The following is a 25981-nucleotide window of genomic DNA, read 5'->3' on the forward strand; positions in this document are numbered from 1 at the left end:
CTTCAGTCATACCTAATCGTCGCAGATCTTTACAGACCTAATTATATGAAACTTCGTAAAAAGTCATGTTAATAGATTGAAATTTTTACCATTTATAGAAGCAACTTATTATTTACACGAAATATTGATTAATACTGATAACTTAATTTATAAAAATATTCATTCGTTTTAGAGAAAAACTTTTAATAGGAGGCCTTTTAAGACCTTAAAGAATAAAAACGGCCATTTTGGACATTTCGCGGGCTGTTTTGCAACAACAAATTAACGAAATTAAACTTACCGTAGCTCAAATTGTGGATTTTTTAATTTACTACAATTTTCTATTTAAAAATTTTTCTCTAAAATGAATGAATGAATAGATATTTTTATAAAATGTTAGTTGTCAGTATTGATCAAGATTCCATGTAAATAATAAGTAAAGACTGGATTATATGCAAAATGCATATGCATATATATGCTGCATATTTCTCATGTTTTTCATAAATGCATATGCCTTGCATATTTGGAGATTTAAGAGCATATAAATGCATATTTTGATGGGAATTTACTCTACCCCATTTAAAAATAAGGTATATATTAGTAACATCAACATCCATTAAAATAAAATGTGAAAGTAAATATTTTGCTGTTAAGCTCCTTTGTTGTTGTACCCATAAACATAATGGGCGTTATTTATAGCTGCAGGTATCATTATCCGGATATTTAAGATTTATAGACTTCTCAGAATTTACAAATTACCTAAGTAAATACCGATTATATTTTGAATAACATTACAAATATTACCTGTACTTTCTGCTGGTGTCGGCCAACTATGAATTATTCTGGGAAAACCAACCAAAACGAAATTTTAAGCATTTTAAGGGTAGGATAGATTATTTTATTTTATGAATGGTTAGTCTTAAATCAATCGCCGATTATTCAACTTTTGTGATTGCAAGTTATTGACTATACTGTGTAAAAAAATCATTTTATTATTATTGTGAAAATGCCTAAAGTAGCAAGGGAAAAATCAAGTCTTCTCAGAAGTTGGATTGGAAGTAACAATCATCTAAAAGTTATCGACAGTGAAAGTATGTTTTGCACCATTTGTGATAAAAAGGTAAGTTCTCCACTTCAATAGATTTTTAAACTTATCAAACTTCTTTGCACATCTATGTGTCTGTCTATTCTAAAATGACAAACCGTCCCATTTCTTCAAAAACTGTTTTTTAAAGTTCGCAACGGTTTGGCTTATACAGAGCGAGGTGTTGAGAGTGGCCCACCCTGTATACTACGGTACACTGACTGTACTTTATTGTTTGACGATTTCAATTTCACTTTGAGAAATAAAAAAAAATTGGGGGAGGTTTAAAAAGTTTGATCATTTTAATGTAGGTATCTATTTACGAAAACATCTAAAACATCATTATCATTATATTCCAGATTCCATGTCAAAAGAAATTCCAAGTAGTTCAACACATAAAAACTTCACTTCACCAAACTAAGCTATCAAAAAATGATAATAAACCTCGCCAGCAGATTCTACAGAACAGTTTGCAGATTCAGAATACGTCAGTTGGGCAAGAAACCTTTGCAAAGGATTTATGCCATTTTTTTTTGAACTGCAATATCCCTCTGCACAAGTTAGAACATAAATCGTGTCAAAACTTTTTAAAAACTTATTGCAAGATTAAAGATAAACCAGCTCAAATACCAAGTTCTTCAACTCTTCGGAAAAAATATGTCAGTGCATGTTACAAAGATGTGATGACGAGTATTAAAAATCAGTTAAAAGCCGAATATCTTTGGATTTCCGTCGACGAAACAACGGATACAAAGGGTCGACAAATTGCGAATCTAATTGTTGGAGTTCTTAACGACTCTGGCGATTTTAAAAACTCATACTTAATTAGTGTAAAATGTTTGGAAAAAACAAACTATGCTACAATAGCTAGATTTGTTAACGAATCCCTAACAAATTTTTTTTTACCTGATCAAGTACCATTTGAAAAAATATTATTAATGCTTAGTGATGCCGCCTCATATATGATGAAAGCTGCATCCAATCTTAAAATCTTTTTCCCTAATTTAATTCACTGTACATGTTTGGCGCACGGCCTAAACAGAGTTGCAGAGAAAGTTAGAATTGAATTTCCCAATGTAAACACCTTAATAAATAATGTAAAAAAGTATTTCTGAAAGCACCACTACGTGTACAGGTATATAGGGAGATGCTTCCCGATATTCCTTTACCACCAGAACCAGTATTAACCAGATGGGGAACTTGGCTTAAAAGTGCTATATTTTTATCTGAACACTACGACGACATCAAAAGCGTTATTTCAAGTTTTGATCCGACTTGTACCGCTATTGATAACTGTCAAAATATTTTTAAAGAAAAGTCTATTAAAAATCAATTGTTGTATATAAAATCGAATTTCGATATCATTGAAAGTTCAATTACAAAATTAGAGGCTCAAAATTTATGTCTTCACAATAGTATGTCTATTGTTGATTCGGTTAAACAGAAAATAACAAATCTGAATGGGGAAATTGGAGTAAAAATTAAAGATAAACTTGATGACGTTTTAAACAAAAATGAGGGTTTCACTTTATTGCGTTCAATAAATAATATAATCAATTTTGGAAACTTCGATGAAAATATTAATATGGATCCGTCTCTAATAGCAAAGTTTAAATATGCCCCAATTACATCTTGTGACGTTGAGAGATCTTTTTCTGCCTATAAACAAATATTAACAGATAGAAGACATAATATTAGTTTAGAAAATATGAATCAATATATGATTATTTATTGTAACAATAAAAATATGTAAATTTGTTTTATTGTACTCTTTTTATAATATTAGTTTAGAAAATATGAATCAATATTGTAACAATAAAAATATGTACATTTATTTTATTGTACTCTTATTTATCTTGTGGTCAAAATAAAATATTTTGCCGTTTTATTTGTCACAAAACCTGAAGTTAAAAAAATATATTAAGAAATAATAATACAATTTGGTTTAAATTCAAACCTATTTATTTATTTTTATTATTTTTTATTTATTTATGTATTTAACGTAAACCATAAAATTATTCATATAAAAATAAGTGCATATATAAATGCATATTTGCATGTTAATTGTGCATATTCAGCTTGTTTTAAAATGCATATTGCATGCATATTTTAGACATTTTTTAGTGCATATTTTCCAGTCTCTAATAATAAGCTGTTTTTATAAATGGTAAGGTTAAGATTTCAATTTACCTATTACATGACTTTTTACGAAGTTTCATATAATTATGTACTTATCTGCAATGATTATGACTGATTATATACAGGGTGTCCCAAAAGTAGCGGAACGGTCGAATATCTCGCGAAATAAACATCGGATCTAAAAACTGAAAAATACGTGTTCAATCATTTTCAAAAATCTATCCAATGACATTAAACACGATCCCCCACTCCACACCCTAGAAGTGGGGTGGGGGTAACTTTAAAATCTTAAAGAAACCCCGAGTTTTTATTGCAGATTTGGATTCCGTACGTAAAAGTAAGCAACTTTTATTCGAGACATTTTTCCGAATTTTGGATAGATGGCGCAAAAATCGGGAAAAAATATTTATCGTGATAACATAGGTAAATTATACAAACGGTTTAATATCTCGAGAAATACACCTCCAAATGATAAACCAAACAATTCATATTTAATATTTTTTAATAACCTACATTTTTTAGAATTGTTGATTGATGCGCTATAAAAATACGATTTATTAGCGCCATCTACCAACAATTCTAAAAAATGTTTCGAATAAATGTTACTTATTGTTTCATGAGGAATCCAAAGCTGGAATAAAAATGGGGGTTCCTATTTTAGATTTTAGAGTTACCCCCACCCCACCTCCAGGGTGTGGAGTGGGGGTCGTGGTTGGTCTCATTCGATAAGTTTTTGAAAAATATAAAACACGTGTATTTGAGTTGTCATTTGGAAGTGTATTTCTTGAGATATTAGACCAATTTCTATATTATTTTACCTATGGTATCAGGATACATTGTTTTTTTCAATTATAGCGCCACCTATCCACAGTTCAAAAAAATGTCTCGAATAAAAGTTACTTAATTATGTAAGAAATTCAAATCTGCAATAAAACCTGGGGGTTTCCATTTAAGATTTTATAGTTACCCCCACCCCACCTCTAGGAGGTGGAGTGGGGGTCGTGTTTACTGTCATTGGATATATTTTTGAAAATTATTCAACACGTATTTTTCAGTTTTTCGATACGATGTTTATTTCGCCAAGTTTCGACCGTTCCGCTACTTTTGGGACACCCTATAGGTAATAGTTATTTATGTATTAAGAGCGAAAAGTGATACATTATTGCTTGAGAGTAATAGTTACCACGCGACGTGTAGCGGAGCGCGTTAATTTCTCGAAAGCAATAATGTCACTTTATGCTTGTAATACATACAACATTTTTTCTACAATCATTTAATAAAATGAAACTATTTTTAAATCATTAACTTTATGAGTTTGAATATTCACATTTGTTTGTATTGTATGGATTTATGGTTGCTACGGACGACGCGCCTTTATGAGTACTTATGAATTTTCAATTTGTTTGTATTGTATGGTGGTATGGTTCTCACTAAACTCACTAAACGTCAACTTTTCGTTGCCATTGACAAGCGAAAAAGTCTTCTTTATCAAGTGTGATTGTAGAAAAAATTATTAAAACTTTGATGTATTTTAGGTGAAATTATATGTTTTAACGACGTTCTACACCTTCGGCAAAGAGTTAAGGATTTGCATGAAATTTTAGTATGTTATAGTTTACTTAAAAAAACTAAGACTTAATTTTTAAAAAATTGTTTTACCGTGCCGTTTAATTACTATTAAGGGTCAAAGTTAAGTTTTAACATGGGCTCTTATGGGAATTCTTAAAAAGTTAATAACTTTTGACCCAAATTTACGATTTTTAATTATTTGTGCTTAAATTAAAGGTTTTTTGTAAGGAATAACATATTAAAAAATGAGGTTTGTTTACCGTACCATTTATTTTTAATTTATTTATTATAATTAATTCCGTAATTTATTCCGTAATTTCCGTAATTTTTTATTATTTATTTTTATAAAGTATTCAATACTGAAACATATGATTTGAGTATTCTGCTATAAATGCATTGTTACCAACTTTCGCTTGCATATAAGTTTCCCCCCTTTCCTCTGAGAGGCATACCCCGCAACGAAGGTGTAGAACGTCGTTAAGTACCTACATATCCATAATACGTAGTCCATTCGTACCGCGTATGCGTAGAAAGCTAGGATCTGCAATTGGCTTGTGCTTGTAGTCGGTTCGGTTATAATCCTTGGGCTGTGCGGACATGCAAAAGCAGTTTTGACAGGTTAGTTAGGTTAGAGGTTAGTCTAGTTTTCGCCACAGGTGCGGCTTTCAATTTTTATACGTGATGGGCGGGGCCGTAGCAACTATTTGGGTGGAGTTAAATTTTGACTTGTTTTTGAATGAGTTCAGAATCCAGTAGCCCGATGAACTATTGTATGATGAATTATAATATAATTATTTGAAAACCTTTTGTTGGTCAACAACCTAGAGCAGAGTTGAGCCCAAATACATGTATCGTGTATGATCCGAAATTTTCTCGTCTTTTCTGTATACATATTTATTGACATTATTCTATGTCTCTATGGTAAAATAAACTCACATTCTCCGGCAGCGAGGCGTACAATTGATATTGTTGTATTTACCATATTCGGGGTTTTTCGAGTGGGTCATATTATGTATTTATAATTCTGGTGCAAAACTGAGACAAGAGGGTCTATAATTTTTCTATCACGCAAAAGTATCACTGTGGTAACAAAAATGGTACAAATATTAGGTTTTCCACAGGTTCCATGGTGTAATGGTTAGCACTCTGGACTCTGAATCCAGCGATCCGAGTTCAAATCTCGGTGGGACCTCAAAAGATTTTTTTAATAACTCATTGCGGAGCGAAATTATTACAAATATGAACGTTTTCATAGATTCCATGCTGTAGTAGTTAGCATTATAGACTCTGAATCGGTTACCCTATAAGTTCTAGTTTAAATTAATCTCGGTGAAACTTTTTATTTTCCAGAAACACTCTGTGGAACAATTATTATATCATAAATATTCTTTTTTCCACAGGTTCCATGGTGTAATGGTTAGCACTCTGGACTTTGAATCCAGCGATCCGAGTTCAAATCTCGGTGGGACCTCATAGATTTTTGTTTTTTTTTAATGTCTTTATGATAGATTATATTTTCGATTTAAGCACAAGAATAATTTTGGGTAAGCCGTTTCAAAACACCTATTACATATACCCTACAATATTATTGTAATATCGTAAGTATAAATAAGCGACTTGCCAATGGGAGTGTTTTAAAGAAAATTTGTTAAAAACAATTTGATCTCTAGACTTAAATAATCCCTGTAAACCCAAATTTCTAGAAATAATTTTTCCACAGGTTCCATGGTGTAATGGTTAGCACTCTGGACTTTGAATCCAGCGATCCGAGTTCAAATCTCGGTGGGACCTCACTACATTTTTGTTTTTTAATGTAGAGCTTTTGAACTTAGCACAAAAATATTTATAGGCAAACCATTTAATATATTATGTATATGTTACAGTTCAAGTTGATTCTCAGTTAGAGTTGACTCCAACTAGTTGGAGTCAACTCCAACTGAAACGAGCAGTAAAAGTTGATTTTAAAAATTTAAATCAACTTTTACTAGTTGGAGTTGAGTCTTCCTGGATCGATTCAGTAAATGTTGATTATACGAGAATCTCAAGTGCATTTGTGATGAGTGTGCATTTCTTTCTTTTGACGGTTTCAACTACTTATTAGTATAGTCTGTAACGTCGCCCCCGTTAGGTAAATTATTCTGATTCGATTTTTTGCACAAACTTACTCAAAGAAATATGTACATCCGTATTACAATCCTTATATAACAAATACACAGGGTGTCACGCGGTACCGCGGTCGAAAAATTGTTTAACCAATTTTTGTTAACCAAATTCACAAAAATAATTTTTATCTACTCTATCTCATATTATGTAAAGCAGCGGTTCTCAATCTGTGGTACATGTACCACCGGTGGAACATATCATTATTTGCGGTGGTACACAAAACACACAAAAACTTAAAATAGTAGTACATAATAAGTCCTAATTATACAATCTAAAAATATAGAAATATAATAAAAGAAACTTTAGATGGTACACGACTCAAAAAGATTGAGAACCGCTGATGTAAAGGTTTTATTGTGTGAAAATTGTAAATATAGATAGCAGCATGAAGGGTTTAAAGTGTGTCTGAAGTAACAATCTATTTTGTATGAATATAATTGCGAGACACTACAGAATTTGACTTTTTGACATAAATTTTATTAATAATAAGATAAATTTTGTACAATATTTTTAATAAATAAAGTAAATAAATTTTAATTTCACTCAAATAAATAATCGATTGCTGCCATTGACCACTTACATTCAATCTCGGTTAATTTGATTAATAATCGCGGCAGGTAAAGTAACATTCTTCTTTCAATACAACAAAGTGTTACTTTACTGCCGAAAATGAGGGCAAATGAGTACGATAATGAATGATTTTAGTGAAATCAGAAACTAAAAAAAAAATCAAAGATTAAAGCTACCTCTATAAGACCCTGAAGAAATTTTTGTCATTATTTCATTAATAAGATATTATTTTTAATTATCAACAATGTGCGCTAAGCGTCTATTGAGGCGGCCGTCAATGTGAGTGCGAGTGAGATTCACCATTGGACGGCCGGAATGGTGCATCTCTTTAGCACTCACCATTGACGGCCGCCTAATACGCACTTAGCGCTCATTGTTAATAATTAAAGATAAAGCTTAGTAATAAAATAGTGACAAAAATTTCTGCTGGATCTTGTAGAGGGGGCTATAAACTTTGATTTGGTCACTTTCTGACTTTCATAAGAATGGATTTTAACCGAGTTATTAAGCCTTGAAAATGGCTATTTTCGCATTTTTCAAATTTTAAATCGCGTATAACTCGACAACAATCAATTTTAGAGAAAAATCACAAAATACCTTTTTTTGCTCAGAATAACCCAAATGATCTAAAAAAATTACTCGAAGTGAAAAAATTATTTTTGTGAATTTGTCTAAAAAAAATTGTTTAAACAATTTATCGATCAAGGTACTGTCTGGCACCCAGTATATTTGTTATAAGGACCTCTTTTTGAGTAAGTTTGTGCAAAAAATTCAATTCGGAGTAATTTACCTAACGGGGGCGACGATACAGCCTAGACTAATTTGAACATATTCAGTAACAATTAATTTCTAGAATCGGCTGTTTGTGTGAATCAGAATCAACTTTTACTAAATGGCATTGGGAAGAGTATACTTTTCCTAGTTGGAGTCTACTTTTACTTAGTAAATGTTGAATATAAATCTTTATTTTATATTTATAATCAACTTTTACTGAAACCAGCCGTTAGAGTTGACTCCAACTAGTTGGAGTCAACTCCAACTGGATAATCAACTTGAACTGTAACATATACATATATCAATATATCGTTACAATATTATTGTAATTGTAATCATAAGTAGGTACGCGAATTCTCAATGGGGGTACATATTCTAAAGAAAATTTTTAAAACAATTTAATCATGCTCCGGGTAAACCCAGATATCTAAAAACAGTTTTTCCATAGGTTCCATGGTGTAATGGTTAGCACTCTGGACTTTGAATCCAGCGATCCGAGTTCAAATCTCGGTGGGACCTCAACTTTTTCTTTTTTTTTTAAATAAATAAAATAACATGTAAGCACCAATAACTAATTTTTAGTTATTTTAAAACTTATGTTTACATTTTATTAAAGTGTAACACACAAAGAAAAAAAAACAAAAAATTTCGAGGTCCCACCGAGATTTGAACTCGGATCGCTGGATTCAAAGTCCAGAGTGCTAACCATTACACCATGGAACCATTGGTTTTTTGTTTAAAAAGTACCGGTTATGTCTGCCAGGACCGGTCTGTAATTATTTAGGTTTACGTTCGGAGAATAAAATAATAAATAAATGTAGCTAATTACCAAATATAAATTCATTATAAATAACATCTACATGGAGTTTAGTTCGAACCTTCGATGTGTAAACATCGCTCCGCTTTGTTGAAGTAAATGTTAATCAATAAGTAATAATACTAATTACATAGTTAGTGAAATAAAGTGAATCAGCATTCTTATCAATTTAAACATTTCAAGTAAGTGACTAGAATTAATTAGCAAAATATAAAAAGTAACAAAAAGAAGAAAACAAAAAGTCAGCTTGAATCATTCTGAATTTCTAATATTAATTATGCCTACTACAAATAATTGCCATGCGTGTCAAAAATTAATACCACCGAAGGAAGCAAACGACTCCAGTACCGTAAATTGTTCAGTATGTCTAGCGCATTGGCACGGTGTCTGTGCTCGTCCCCAACCTACGGATCTCGAACCAAATATGCTACGAGCTTGGATATGTGAAAATTGTCTTAACACAAAATTGACAAGCGCACATGAGGATGTTGAATCCATTAGATTTAACGCTATTATGGCTCAGCTTAACACAATTCAAGCTACCTTTACAACAAAAATTGAAGAATTATCTGCGCTGGTCACAGCCCAAAATGCAGAAATTATTGCCTGCAACAAAAATATAACTGCACTACAATCAGAAAACCAACAACTTAATAGAAGAGTTGAAGTCCTAGAAAAAAAGTTTCTGGACCATGAAGAAATGCACATAGAGGTAATGGAAAGGATTAAACGACAACAGAATGTCATCGTTATGGGACTCGCTGAAACACCTAATGATTTTGATGAAGCCAAGAACCTAATTAATCATATATTACCCTCTAAAAATGTTCCCATTGTTTCAACCTCTCGATTAGGAAAAATCAGAACAGATGGAAAACCTCGACCCCTTAAAATTGTTGTCGATTCCCGTGAAACTACAATCGATATCATGAAACGGAAAACAAATATTTCAAAAACAATCTATCCCACCGTATACTTAAAATCAGATTTGACTCCAAATCAATCTAAACACTTAACAGAGCTAAGACAACAACTTCAGCAACGTAGCAATGACGGCGAAAAAAACTTAACAATAAAATACGTCAAAAACATACCCAAGATTGTTGAGTTGCCCACTTCAAAAAGATATCGGGAAGAAGAGGGTTCTTCCCGAAGAAGAGATCGGTAATATATAGCAACCATTAATTTTGTTGTTTTGGAACTGTCAAGGGTTCACTAATCTAAAAGACTTTGTCGAAGAAAATAAAGATTTTTCTATTTTATGTGTATGTGAAACGTGGTTATCAGATAAAATTCAAATTACTCCTGCTTTTTTAAAAAATTATAATATTCTAAGCTCACCTGCTGTAAAGGAAAAGTCGACCGGCAGAGCCAGTGGCGGTATCTGTATACTCTATAAAAATTCATTTAAACTAAAGCTATTAGATGCCTCCCCTTGGTGGATAATCTGCGAGTTGACTCTTTCTCTCCATGAAAAAATTATACTATGCTCAGTGTATTTTAAACCCTCATTAGATCTTTCACACGTGTTGGATATTTTTCAAACATGTTTATTAGATATTATAGATAATCTTCAAAACACGCCTGTAGTTATAGGGGGCGACTTTAACTGTAGAGTAGCTGAACTTAATTTAGTACCATCTGAGATTTTAGAGGATACAAATGTCTTTGACCAGAGAACATCTAATGATAAAGTACTTAACACTAGAGGGCGTAATATTATCGATTTTATGTCAGAAAACTCTTTTTGTTTATTAAACGGTCGTACAATTTCAGACTCACCGGCTCAGTTCACGTATGTTAGTTCTATAGGTAAAAGTGTAATTGACTTTGCTTGGATATCCAACTCATCGCTATCACTTGTTCAGGACTTTTATGTTTTAAATGAATATAGCTCATCTGATCACTTTGCCATAGCTCTTTCTTTAAACTTAAATATATTTGACGGAAATAACTGTATTAATGGTTCCTCCAGTAATACTTCACACTCTATAATATATAAATGGAATGAAGAACTAACATTAACCTACAAGATATTAATGGAAAACTCTCCCCGAATTCAATATAATTCTCAGTTGCACAATTCATACAATAATCTATATACTGCAATAACAGAAACAGCCACAAAGTTAAATATGATCAAAAAAACAGGATCATTTCATACCAAAATATTCTCATCCCCTTGGTTCGATTATGAATGTCTTTGTTTAAAAAAACAGGTTAAACATGAATTAAAAATATGTAAAGTAAATAATTTCTCAGAAAGCACCAAACTAAAATATGTACAGATAAAAAAAGAATACAAGACAACACTAAAATCCAAAAAACAAATCTATTTTAATAACATAATAACTGATTTAAGTAACATCCGAAACCCTAAAACTTTTTGGTCAACCTTAAAAAAATTTCGTAGTTATTCGCCTTCATCAAATTTACCCATGAATGTATGGCAAACTTTTTTCAGAGATATATACCCTCCTAAAATAATTTCGTTTATTACATATTACGATGTTAGACATCAATTTCTGGACAAATCCATAACACCTGATGATATTTATTTAGTTTTAAACAATTGCAAAAACAATAAAAGTCCAGGAAATGATAAAATATCCTATGAGTTTTATAAATATTTACCAAATAATTGGATATTGTACATGACTTGTTTGTTCAATAACATATTTAATACAGCTACAATACCTAGAACTTGGACTGAAGTAATATTAAAAATGATACACAAAAAGGGGCCTATCGACAATCATTCTAACTACAGAGGAATTGCTCTAATGTCTTGCTTAGAAAAAATATTCACACAAGTATTACTCAACAGACTTAATGAGTGGACAGATAACAACAACATTATTCCTGAAATTCAATCTGGATTTCGAAAACATCGAAGCTGCATTGACAATGTATTTGTTCTTAACTCGATCATACAGTCACGATTAAGGTTAAAAAAACGCAAAGTATTCGTTGCATTTGTGGACTACAAGAGGGCTTTCGATTCTGTTAGCCACAACTTGTTATGGCAAAAACTGTACAATATAGGGGTTAGTGGTCGCATAATTTTACTTTTAAGAAATATATACAATGAAGCAACAATGCAAGTAGCTGCCTCAGATGGATTCACCTCTCAACTTGATATAAGTGCCGGAGTTCTACAGGGTGAATCATTAAGCCCGATTCTATTCTCATTATTTCTCGCAGACATAGAAACATTTTTTCTCGATAGCGGGGTTACTGGCATAAACATCGGAAATAAACGAGACATCGTATTATTACTTTATGCTGACGATTTAGTCATCGTAGCAGAGTCTGAAGTGGAATTAGGTAAGAGTCTAAGAGCATGGGAAAGATATAGTGACCAAAATTATCTTGAAGTTAACACTAGCAAAACCAAAATAGTTGTTTTTTCTAGAGGAGGCGGTATCCCAAAAGCCTGTACTTTCAGTTATAAGAACAAACATATCGATATTGTCTCTAAATTTACATATTTGGGCATTACTTTTTCGTCTTCTTCGCTTTTTAGAGAAATGGCATATGATACCGTTCAAAAGGCCAAGCATGCCATCGGAGCAACAATACCGCTCATGACAAAAACCAAGATGGATAGTTGGACATCCCGAATACATCTGCTAAATTCCTTAATTCTTAGCATAGTAACTAACTGCATTGCCATTTGGGGGTTACGATACGCCGACATACTAGAACGGGTGCAATTAACATTTTTAAAACGTATCCTTTTGGTTCCTATCAATACGCCAGATTTTGCTGTTCGACTTGAAACAAGTACAGCTAAATTTTCGCTTGTGATATTTAAACACATGCTAAACTGGCTCATTAAACTTTATGAGATGGAAGAAAATCGACTACCTAAAATGTGCTTTCTACGTCAACTGGAAATCACAAGGATAGAGAATAAATATAATTGGGCATCGCAAGTTAAAAATCTGTTAGAATTTGCAAACTGTCAAAGATCATGGAGAGATATCAATGTAGCGTTCCTAAAAGCAAACAAAAATGACTTAATAGACACATTTAAACAAAAGGTAAACCAAAATGATTTGCGTCAACTGAATGACTCATCATTTCTCACTTTTTATAGGGCTTTAGACCTGAGCGATCAACCACAACAGTATCTTCATATTCGAATGCCTCTACAATTCACCAGAACAATAGCACAACTTAGACTGTCGAATGAGTTTTGTATTCGGTTCACTTTTCAAGGAATAACATATAAGATTGATCCAAGGCAGTTATGTACAATATGCAACAAACGTGAGCTGGAAACTCTGCGTCACCTTCTGTTCGAATGTCCTATTTACACAGCAATGAGACCACAGAATATTACCAATCTGTTAAATCCAGAACATTTAGCAAACACCCTGAATAATATTACACCCTCTACCGCGAAAACAATTTCAAATCATATATGGAATATTATGAAGCTACGAGCTTTCGTGATTAACGAATAAAAAAAAATTAATAACGCAAGCTGTAATTTCTCAATGTATTATTAGCCTACCTTAAAAGACTATTAGTAGCACTTACAAAAAAAGTATCCGAATAACTCACAAGTTTGTTTCTTTTTTATTTATTTGTTTATTTTAAAATTTATAATGTAAGTAATATTGCAGTTACGTGTTCCCTTAATCTCATTATATATTTATCTTGTTCTTCCTAGATATGTAATTATGTATAAATATGTATGTGTATGCGGGTAGGTGGGTATAGGTGTGTATGTTTATATAATATGTAATATAGGTATGTCTATATATTTATAAGGTTGTATTCTAGAACTTACTTGCATTTTTATACTTTTTTAATGCTATTTATATCTAAGTTATTTATGTACATGTAGCGAACTAAATTTCTTGTTATGAAACTGTAAAGTTTTTATAAACAATAAAATTCTATCTATCTATCTATCTATCTATCTATCTATCTATCTATCTATCTATCTATCTATCTATCTATCTAAATAACATCTACATTAAAAAAGCAAAAGATAGTAACCTAACTTTTGTCTATTAAGTATTAGATATTATAATAAAAAGTGGATTAAAATATGGCACAACCATACACTTCTAAAATAAATACAAAACTCAATTATTTTTTAAATTAGGGAAGTCAATCACAAAAATAACAGCCATGTCAACTCTGAGATTTTGCTAAAGTCCGCCCAATATACTTACTGTTGCACGTCATTATCTACGTCAGAGATCTACGTTAACATTGTTGCCCAAATAAAAGAAATTCTTAAATTCATTTTAAATCAAATATACATAATTTTTGCGAAGTGGTTTACACAACAAAGCAAATTAATATTCAATGTAAATAAATAAAAACATTAGAAATAGAAAACAAGAATTAAGTTATAATATTACGTTAAAGTAAATAATAAAAACAATAAATATAATAAAACAAATATTTATAGTAAAGAATAAAAACAAATCTGAAGTGTCAATACCGCAACTGTCAAATAAATGTTACCAATGTATGCCAAAATGTCACCTTCGTTCGATTACAGTTAAAGTGTGTTCCGAACAAATGTGCTTCATAAAAACGCTTTATACAAATTTACACAAATTAAATGAAATATGTTATTCTGTATTTCTTTAAGTTAACATTAATAGAAAACTTCAAATATTATTTCTTCGCGTTTATAATAAAATATGTCTAGTGGCTGTAATTCAAGTGTACTCGGCAAAATGATTCTAAAAAAGAACACACCTACCGCCTAAATATTTCATGTTGGTATCATGTGACGTCACGGGCTATGACGCGGATGACGTGCAACGGTAAGTATATTAAACGGAGTATATTCTAAAAATGCGCGCAGTGAGCGACTAAGTGAGGAAGTTGTCTCATCCCCTATGCACATCGTGCTACAATGGCTTACAGGAAACGACAGGGTATATACATACAGAGTGGAACAGCCAAATGGAATATATTATATAGTAAATAATTCAGTGTGTTTAAAAAAAAGCTCAAGCACGTCGATGAGTATTTTAAGTTGCGCATTTTTTCATACTGGATGAGTTATGCAACAATGGCAAATAATAACTGCCTTAGTCCAAATACAGCACCAACTATATTATTAAATTTCTGGATTCCCAAGAATATTCTAGACATATTATCATCTACATATTCTATATCTATCTTTACCTGTGGTGGAAATATTAAACGTTATGTTATTTTGAGTACAGAAATTTACTACAACACACTGAAAAAAGAATTGACACTCTTTATTTCTTGATAATGTAAAAAAACAAAAATAAATATATTAATGTAAATGTAGGAGATGTTCAAAATTCTCGCCGAGAACGCTTGGTAACATCCTAATCTTAAATAGAAATTTCTTCACTCCACACCTTAGGCATAACCGATCTAATCGCAAACGTGATTCGTTTTCATAACTCAGCTAATTCGGGAAGCTTAGTTTTGTATACAATATTTTTAACTTGTGGATTTGCTGGATTAGGATATAAGTTTGTCAAAGTTGGTACGACATTATTTTGGAAAGGTGTTAAATAATTATTGCCACTCAAATTGCCATCAATGAATAAGGGACATATGATATGAACTACAAAAATACCTGCCATACATTAACCTTTTCAGGGTATTGTGTATGTTCAGACGTTCTTCAGTTGTTCTCCTCTCTTATTCAGTGAGGATTTTGCCTAGACCAATAGCAGCAATTTTGACTATTGGCATGTCGATTCCATAAAGTATAAATGTACATTTATAAGAAAACAAAACGTGTTTTAATTTGATAACATTGTTAACATTGACAAATTTGTTCACAAAAATACGTTCTCCTTTTAAAGTCGTCTTCCATGCGTTCCCTATTTGTTGTTATCATTTTATTATTCGCTCCGTGCGTGACCATGGTGGGAATACACGAAACTATGACAGAGTCCGTCGCGGCGAAACATGACAATTTTGGCGAATTTTTGTAATGTCAGTAACATTATGTTCGTGCGCGGACCCTGTCGGTGACTTTTAGTCCACTACAACGCATGCGCACTTTAATTTCATATTATATTTATTTAATGTATTATAGTTTATTGATAAATACATATACCAATACTTAGTAATTAATTAATAGTAAATATACCTTGTATAATACAGTTCGTCTAATTCACTTACGGTTGCACGTCATTATCTACGCCAGAGATCTAAGTTGACATAGTTGCCAAAGTATAAAAAAATCCTGAATCCATTTTAAATCAAATAGATCACATAATTATTAGGTTTGTTCCAACACGACCGAGAACCGTCACGAAACGGTAACGCTCCTGCGCAGTAAACAAAATCTTTTGTCATGTGTCACATAATATTAATATATCTACGGCATACGTCTTTAGCTTTTATCATTGCATATACCAATAATAATATACATATTGATCAATAAATCAATTATCAATCAGGTAACCGTTCCAACATCGGTTTCCAAATTACCGTCATGGGACGATAACTGGGCGATACAATTACGAACATGCGCACAACAAACGGTACAAGCAGTTTCGTGACGGTTTCTGGACCGTCCAAAAGTTTATGTTGGAACAAACCTATTGTAAACGTGGATTATACAACAAAACAAATTAATATTCAATGTAAATAAGTAAAAACTTAAGAAATAGAGAACAAGAATTAAGTCATAATCTTTTAAGATTTGCAGTGCAAGCGTTTTTGCACTGCATTGTTAATAATTAAAAAACAACTCCGAACTCTTGGCATGAAGCCGGTAGGTTTCTTTGTATATGTCTACAATAACAAGTAAAAAAGTTGTCAGATAAAAAGTTTTACCTCGATTATTCCAAGTCGTGATAAAATTAGGTGAAATTTATATTTTTATAGTAGAGGATCTTTTTATAGTGAAGTAAATAATAAAAACAGTAAATATAATAAAACAGATACTTATAGTAAAGAATATAAACAAATATGAAGTGTCATCACCGCAACTGTCAAATGTTACCAATTTATGCCAAAATATCACCTTCGTTCGATTATGGATACAGTGTATTCCGAACAAATAAATGTGCTTCATAAAAACGCTTTATAATCCATTTATACAAATTAAATGAAACATATTACATATTGTGTATTTCTTCACGTTAACATTAATAGAAATCTTCAAATATTATTTCTACGCGTATATAATAAAATATGTCTAGTGGCTGTAATTCCAGTGTACTCGGCAAAGTGATTCTAAAAAAGAACACACCTACCGCCTAAATATTTGGTGTTGGTATCATGCGACGTCACAGGCTATGACGCGGATGACGTGCAACGGTTAGTAAATTAGACGAAGTATATTTATCTATCAAAGATATTATTTATATTATTTTAAAGTGCGCAAGCTTCAAGCTTGTCGTGGACTAGTCCCTGACTGTCTGCGCGAACATACTTATTGTTTGTGTTTGTATAACAAAGTTTATCAAAAATGGTTAATAAATATTACATATTAACTATTACAAATAACCAGTTTTGCTTATTTTAATCGCTCTCAATAGTTGTTTCTCTATATTTAGCCTGCTTCTTTTTTATCATCATTTGTTTTTCGTGCATACCTACCTACCAAAGTTTGTTTTTTAATTCTCATCATTTCTAATAATTTCTTGCTCTTATTATTATTGACGATTTTTTTAATGAATGATAATTATTTGACTACTGTTTGATTTGTTATATACCATGATATATTTATATTTGGATCATGTAGTTACTTAGGTCGGGTCTATTTCTAATAGTTTTTCGGTTGCCTTTACAGTAGTTTTACATGTGATCTACACCTTTTTCTTATTCTGGCGTTGAAAACGATGTTGATATCTTCTTTCTTTGTTAACTTTGTGAGGTTTTGTAGATCTTCATACAATTCCTCAAGTATGTCATCTACTTAGTTTATCTGCGGTTGGCACATAAACCTGAACAATAATAGCATTCAATGGAGAACTCCATATTTGCAACAGAATTGCGCGATTTAATTCATTTAAAATTAAATACTTTAAAATAAAAATCGTCGAAATCCAATCAACGGTTCAGCAGAAAAAAAAATAGTTTCAATCAGAAGCGGAATAGTACATCACCCTGTCGTATTCCTTTCTTTATTGTTTGATATTGCATCATGTTAGTAGATGTAGTTTGGTTCTCAGTTAGATATAAATTCTTAATAAATGCAACATTTTGTGAACGATGCCAAGAGTAGCTCCTAGGCCAAGATCTTCGTGTTTAACTCAACCAAATGAATTTGTATAGTCGATACAACACATATAACAGAAATGTGCCCTTTGCATATGTATTCGCGGTGTGCAAGTACTTGGGGGGATACGAGAAACGATCGTGCGCGAATAGCGGAGAAATCTTGCAACTTTCTTAAATAATTCATATTGTCAATTGAAATTGTCAAATTGACGTATATTTCATACCTATTGTCATTGAAGAAGAAAAATTATATGTTGCTCATGCTCACAATATTGATATGATATGCAATTATTATATAAAAGTATATTTAAGTAATTGTATTTTGCTTGCAGTACTGCATTTTAATAATTAATTTTATTTACTGCATACAATTGTTTACCTTTTAATAACATAACCAAAATCTTACTTTTTCTTCTTTATAATTTTTTTGGGCAACGGCCCTGACATTATCCAGCAACCAGGACCAATATGATTGGCCAATATAATTAAAAGTGCGAAAAAAGTTGCCGAGCTATGAAACCAGGTGTCGCTTTTCCGAACTTGCAGGTTCCCAATAGGCGTTGGTACCTATATCATTCTGAGTAAAACTTTTAAAACAGTATTCATTTAACCATTTTATTTTATGTCGAGCTTACGTATGAGCTATCGATAAATTTCAGGGAAAAAAGCTAGTGGTATATATTTTTTAAATTTACTTCCAAATATTTATCATTATATCTTTTACCTGTAATTTTTAGTAAATAAAAATATACCTACAAGCAAAAAAAACAAAATCCCAATAGGCGTTGGTACCTATAATATGATTCTGAGTAAAACTTTTAATACAGTATTCATTTAACCATTTTATTTTATGTCGAGCTTACATGAGCTATCGATAAATTTCAGGGAAAAAAAATATTTTTTAAATTTACTTCCAAATATTTATCATTATATCTCTTACCTGTAGTTTTTAATAATAAGAATATTTATAATACAAGCAAAAAAAACAAAAAGTCAGGTCCCACCGAGATTTGAACTCGGATCGCTGGATTCAGAGTCCAGAGTGCTAACCATTACACCATGGAACCGATATGAATACATCTTCCTAACAGAAATAATACATTGTGGATGTACCTATATTATTTCAGTAATTCTTATGTTTCTGTTTTTTTCTTTCTCTATTCCTAGACTCTAAATTTATAGAAAAAAACCTAAAGATTAGTAAGTATGTGTTTTAAAATACTCGAATAAATTCTAAATCCTTGTGGAATTGTGGATTAATATTTAGACAAGTAATTTAATAATATGTATTAGGTAACCTATTGCGATTGTGAATATTTTAAACCGGTATATATTTATTATCTTTATTTTGATGCATTCTGGGTTTGTTTATAATAAATTTTGTTATTTTTAACATTTCAAAAAAGTAAAAGTCGCAGTGGGAAACCAGAACTTTTTAATTTTTTTTGAATAATCATAAAAATGGTTTGTTGACAACCAATAAATAATGTAGTATTTATATTTTAAATTAATATTTACAATTATTATTGTATTACACTTATTCTAAATTCTAATAATAACAGTATTCCATAAACGAAAAAAAAACAAAAAATTTCGAGGTCCCACCGAGATTTGAACTCGGATCGCTGGATTCAAAGTCCAGAGTGCTAACCATTACACCATGGAACCGTTGAAACTAATTTTACTTAGTTACGCTTATTAATTACAGCTTACAGCACGTTGGTAAGACATTACTGAGAAAATTTTTGAAATTTTTATTTTGTCAATAGAGTAAAACTTCCATAATCAGTTGACTTTTACAAGCGGTCACCTCTCATTCTACAACACACTCAATGCTTATGTCCCATGTAGGTGTTGACATCTAAATCTAAAACACATGTCCTCATGAAACATAGGTAATTTAAAGCAGCGTTTAGACACAGCGATAAATCACAGCAATTTATCGATATCAATCGAGTTGTTGCAATTTATCGTTGTGTGTAAACGGTACCTACATCGTAGCGATTTATCGGAATTGGAGTTGGATTGCATCTGCATCGATTTCATAGATTGCATCTATTTATTGAAACGATCGAGTTGTTTCAATTTATCGTCGTGTGTAAACGGTACATCGCAGCGATTTATCGCAATTGGAGTTGAATTGCATGGATTGCATCAATTTCGGAGAATGGTACTGAATTACAATTTATTTACCTATCAAATTAGACGGATAGGTACCATTAAGCTTATAATTTGATACTATGTGGTTTTGCATATTATTATTAATCAACAATTATAATAATACTTTTATCAACTATAATAATAATATAATAAAGAAATAGAAAAAGTAATTCCTGGTGCAAATTAATTGGACCATCACACAATCAGTGATAAATATTTATTCGTCCAATAAAAAATCAATTAATTTGCACTAGATATTACCTTATCTTTTTGTTTATTTTATAATTATTATACATATGTAGTTGATAAAAGTATTAAATATTGTTGATTAATTGGCAAAATCACAAACATAATATCAAATGTAAAGACTGAAATAGTTTTGTACACACTTATGGATACAGGTAAATAGGGAGAAGTGTGTAAATTAAATAATTCCTAGCTGAGCGCTTTCGGCTTATAAAGCCATCTTCAGAGCTATGCTACAATAAAAAGGTCTCTAATGAATAATTGATTTTAGAATTCAAAAGTTTAACTTACGTCAAAAGGTTCAAAATACCACTATGAAGAGAGATGGATCCCATGTATGATATAAAAATACTTCTATTTTCTTATGCAGTTTTTTTAATTGATGGAAAAAAACCTTGTCTGACTGTTGAAAAATGCTCAACTTTGCTATTGTTTTGAGGTCGGAAAAGTTAAAAACATCTATTACAATCACAAAGGACTTTCACAAGAAAAATTACATTACATAAAACGAATATCTGATCATGGTAAGGTCAAGAAACCTTACCATCTGAAGTCTACGGTGTCAGCATGCAGAATGGCGGCATGTGCAATGAACTGTCAATACGGATGGAATGGCCATAGACATAGAGGGAGCCTACCTTCCGCGCTTCCTGACGACAAGATCTCATGGACTGGTTTGCTGCATCTCTTTCTAACACATTGTATCGAAAGGGTGTGCTCGTTAAGGTGCTTTCACTTTTTCTCATATCAAGTGACAGTTGACGTATGACATTTTAGCAATTGAATTGACCATTCCAAATCACGTGATATAATATGGCCGGCAGTGGGCAAAAATTTAATAATATAGGGTTTACATCAGTTTTTGTAAAGAATATCCTGTTTGGTTTTGTTTTTTATTGTTAATTGTGCACCGAAATTGTGATAGCAAATAAATATAAACTAGTTTATCGCCTACATAACTGAATTATCCCATAGTAGTTATTGACACAAACTGGTAACTAATATGGGATAATTCAGTTCTGTAGGCGATAAATCACTTCATATTTAATTTGTTATCACAATTTCGCAGATTTCCCTACACAATTAACATAAAAAAACAACCAAACAGGATTTTCTTTACAAATTAATGTAGATGTAAGGTTAGATTTTGCCCACACCCGGCCATGTTTGACGTTTCATTGGAATGCCTAATTGAACAACTTTTCAACAAAGTCTGTTAATTTAACAAATTCATTAATAATCAACTTCTTGATTGACGTTCGAACAACCGGCCCTTAATCTAGTTTTAAAAATTTAATGAAATACATATGGAGAAAAGACTTAAGGTCCAAGATAAATCAGTTGACAAGTTATCCTTCAAAAACTGACCTCAAATCTTTTTTTAAATAGTACAGGATGTAAAGAAGCTTGATGGTGAAGTTTTTCTATTATTGAATAAGTCGGAAATTTCATTAGGTGTACTATGGGTGTCTCGAAGATGGAAAATAAATTAAGAATGAATTTTTGAGAATATGATTTTTAAAGAATAAGCTGCCAAGCCAAACGATTCATTACAAATATTGATTTTAATGATAATTTAGTAAAGAATTAAAAGGATTTTTTTAAGTGTTTGATTTTTTGAATGCATGAGGTCAAACTTCTTCCTCCAGAGTCTCCCACAAGAGTCTGAATAAAGGTTTATAGTTGTAATTAAGATTGATTTGTGTATTTAAGCAAAAATCAGGATTAAGTTTCATTTCTTTAGTTATCTCTAGATCTTCTAAAAGGTTCATTTGTCTGAAGTTTTTGGTTGGTATGTTATGTAAAATTGTACTGTTTTTGGAAGGGGGGAAGGAATGGTTGCTAAATTTAACGTGATAACCAAAGTTGGATTTTTCTGGATTGTTGAGATGTTCCTTGATCCTCTGAGAAAGGGTCCTCATAGTTGTGCCTACATAAGTCATGTTACAATCCCCACAAGACAACTTGTAAATACCACTTTTTATTTAGTTTGTCGATTTTATCTTTGGTGTGGCTGAAGATAGTTTTGATGTTATTTTTGGTTTTGAAGGAGATGTTTAGGTTACTGACTATTAAAAAGTAATCTTGATACTTTTTCTGAAATTGGCCCTAAGTAGGATAAGGATCTATAAATAGATGTAGTGTTGGATTCGTTTTCTATGTTAAAAGCTTAGTTTAGTCTCTTTTTGAGTATTGAGCTTCTAATGACCTTATCTACAGTAGAAGAGGGGAAGCCATTGTTATTTGCTATTAGTTTAGTAATTGAAATTTCGTTGTTGTAATTGTCTTGGGACAATTATCATTAAAATCAATATTTGTAATGAATCATTTGGCAGCTTATTCTTTAAAAATCATATTCTCCAAAATTAATTCTTAATTTATTTTCCATCTTCGAGACACCCATAGTGCACCTAATGAAATTTGCGACTTATTCAATAATAGAAAAACTTCACCATCAAGCTTCTTTACATCCTGTACTATTTAAAAAAGATTTGAGTTCAGTTTTTGAAGGATAACTTGTCAACTGATTTATCTTGGACCTTAAGTCTTTTCTCAATATGTATTTCATTAAATTTTTAAAACTAGATTTATGTAACTACAGACTTTGTTGAAAAGTTCAATTCAATTGCTAAAATGTCATATGTCAACTGTCACTTATATGAGAAAAAGTTAAAGCACATTAATGAGCATACCCTTGTCACAGCCCTTGTCTGTGTCGGCTGGCATTAAAAGCCTCCATGCCACATGCCGCCATTCTGCATGGTGACACCGTACACTTTAGATGGTAAGGTTTCTTGACCCTACCATGATTACTTGACGTAAGTTAAACTTTTGAATTCTAAAATCAATTATTCATTAGAGACCTTTTTATTGTAGCATAGCTCTGAAGATAGCTTTATAAGCCGAAAGCGCTCAGCTAGGAATTATTTAATTTACACACTTCAAAAGTACACTCCTCCCTATTTACCTGTATAATAATATCAAATAATAATCTTAATGGTATCCGTTTAATTCGTAATAGTTAAATAAATTCTAAATCACAAAAATAAAATTTTGTTGCATATTATTGATTTTTTGTCCAATTCATATGAGTTTGGACTGGTATCTATCTAATAATTATGAGTAGTAATTGCACGAGAGCTCTAAAATTATCGATTTGTTTCCCGAGTGACACTTTGACAGTTTTAATTTCACTACCCGAAGGAGAGTGAAATTATGTCAAAGTTATCGAGAGATCAAAATTTTAGAGATCGACTGTAATTCGCTGAGATTATTCATGAATAAAACTGTCTTTTTAAATAATTTTAACTAATATTATTTTATCGATATCATCACCTGAATATTTGCTAAACCTGTTTCTTGGTGTTCTATGTGACAAGTTGTAAAACATTAATTGTCATTGAATGTTCTTTTTGCGTAGTAACGAAGTGCAACTGACGTAATGCTTGACGGCGGGATATTATCAAAAATTATCGGCATTAATATCACAAGAGAGTGAGAATAAATTGACAATAATGCGACAATTTTTCTCAAACACTGTTGTCATTGGGCAATAGCCACACGAGCCCTGCGGGCTCTCGTGTCTATTGCCAGATAACAAGTATCCGAAAAATTGTCGCATTATTGTCAATTTATTCTCACTCTCTTGTGATATTAATGCCGATAATTTTTGATAATATCCCGTCGCAGCGTCTAAACAGGCTTAAAAATAATCAATAAATCGCAGCAATTTATCGTCACAATAAATTGCTGCGATTTATCGCGGCGTCTAAACGCCACTTTAATCGAAAAACAAGCTAGTGTTTGATGTTAAGGCGAAATTACACGGTTCACTTTTGTCTTTCAATTTGGGTGAAGCAACCAAAGTGATCCATGTAAACGTAAAAGTGAATTATTCAATGTCATTGAATGTTGTCTTTTACTCGCATTGAAAGAATTGAACATGGTCAATATTTTCACTTCTGACGTTCATCTTCAACGCGGGTGAACGAAAATTGAACATGTAAATACAAGAAATGAACATTGAACGATTCACTTTTACAATCAGTGGTTCGTGCCAGTTTCCAGAAACAGCCGTTTAGCCGTATTTGAAAAATTTTAATTAAATTAAAATTTACCTACCGACGGCATTTCCTTGGCTTTTTTAGATAATTCTTTTATGAAACTCCTAAACGCATGACTTTATTCGACGACATTTTTCTAAAAATACGTGTTGAACGGTTCACTTTCCAGATACCGTGTAAATAGTATTGCTTTCACTTCTGCTCCATTCAACCAAAGTCAATTCAATTCGGATGAACCGTGTAATTTCGCCTTTAGCCATTTATCGATTATTCGAACAATAAAACAAATAATAATTGATCAGCAAGGGTACGATAGATGGAAAACTAGGTAATGGAAGAAAAAAATTGTACTGGCTGAGTACACAATATTACCCAAACTAGACAGGAGTCCCAAACTAGACAGGACTACTACAGGCTTTGGCGAATTTATGCCTACAGCTTAGGACAGAGAAATTGTTTGCCACTATAATGCCATGGAGACCGCACATGAAGAAGAAGAACCTGAAACGTCTCATAATGGAGGAAATAAGAATTCATGGAAGAAAAAAGACTCGTGGATAACAAAAAATTTAATTTCCATATGCATGGAAACAGATTCAAGACTGTGTAAGATATACAAAACGTAGAGATCAATTTGATGTTATGCTACAATGCTAAAATTAAAATTTTACTTTTCCATTTCCTTCCACTTGATTATCTTCAATAGTTACAGCAAATTAAAAAAAAAAGTTGGCAGCGGTGGGATTCGAACCCACGCCTCCGAAGAGACTGGTGCCTTAAACCAGCGCCTTAGACCGCTCGGCCACGCTACCTCATGGCACCTTGTTTCTTATTAAACAGTTTCCTCGTTAGTACTGCTGTATTTTTATGAAATTTTCACTTTTTTGCACGATTGTTGACCGACTTTTCCAGGAATACCCTGGTCCAAATATAATATACTCTAATACTATTTGTGTGATCGTTGCGCAAACTTCAGTCAATTTTAGTGTCAGAGAAAACAACATAAAAACCTAAAATAGTCTAGGCTTTATCGTCGCCCCCGTTAGGTAAATTATTCCGCTTCGAGTTCAAAAAGAGTTCCTTGTAACAAATCCACAGGGTACCAGGCAGTACCGTAGTCGAAAAATTGTTTAAACAATTTTTTTTTAATTCATAATAACAATTTTTTCACCTCGGACATTAGATCATTTGGGTCATTTGGAGCAAAAAAGATCT

The 25981-nt window shown here is 31.8% G+C and overlaps 1 protein-coding gene and 8 non-coding genes across 10 annotated transcripts in view; 4 read left to right on the forward strand and 5 right to left on the reverse strand.

The window, feature by feature from the left end:
* Window positions 1-25981, reverse strand: part of LOC114328744 (tyrosine-protein phosphatase non-receptor type 13-like) — a 1179517-nt gene that overhangs the window by 546017 nt on the left and 607519 nt on the right. The gene's annotated exons all lie outside the window — the stretch shown is intronic.
* Window positions 5892-5963, forward strand: Trnaq-cug (transfer RNA glutamine (anticodon CUG)). Its single transcript has one exon. It is a non-coding gene; the product is annotated as a tRNA-Gln (tRNA).
* Window positions 6171-6242, forward strand: Trnaq-uug (transfer RNA glutamine (anticodon UUG)). Its single transcript has one exon. It is a non-coding gene; the product is annotated as a tRNA-Gln (tRNA).
* On the forward strand, window positions 6491-6562 carry Trnaq-uug (transfer RNA glutamine (anticodon UUG)). The gene has a single exon. It is a non-coding gene; the product is annotated as a tRNA-Gln (tRNA).
* Trnaq-uug (transfer RNA glutamine (anticodon UUG)) lies at window positions 8726-8797 on the forward strand. The gene has a single exon. It is a non-coding gene; the product is annotated as a tRNA-Gln (tRNA).
* Trnaq-uug (transfer RNA glutamine (anticodon UUG)) lies at window positions 8930-9001 on the reverse strand. The gene has a single exon. It is a non-coding gene; the product is annotated as a tRNA-Gln (tRNA).
* Trnaq-cug (transfer RNA glutamine (anticodon CUG)) lies at window positions 19292-19363 on the reverse strand. Its single transcript has one exon. It is a non-coding gene; the product is annotated as a tRNA-Gln (tRNA).
* On the reverse strand, window positions 19893-19964 carry Trnaq-uug (transfer RNA glutamine (anticodon UUG)). Its single transcript has one exon. It is a non-coding gene; the product is annotated as a tRNA-Gln (tRNA).
* On the reverse strand, window positions 25497-25578 carry Trnal-aag (transfer RNA leucine (anticodon AAG)). The gene has a single exon. It is a non-coding gene; the product is annotated as a tRNA-Leu (tRNA).

This window comes from Diabrotica virgifera, chromosome 1 (assembly GCF_917563875.1).
Source record: "Diabrotica virgifera virgifera chromosome 1, PGI_DIABVI_V3a".
Lineage (NCBI taxonomy): Eukaryota > Metazoa > Arthropoda > Insecta > Coleoptera > Chrysomelidae > Diabrotica > Diabrotica virgifera.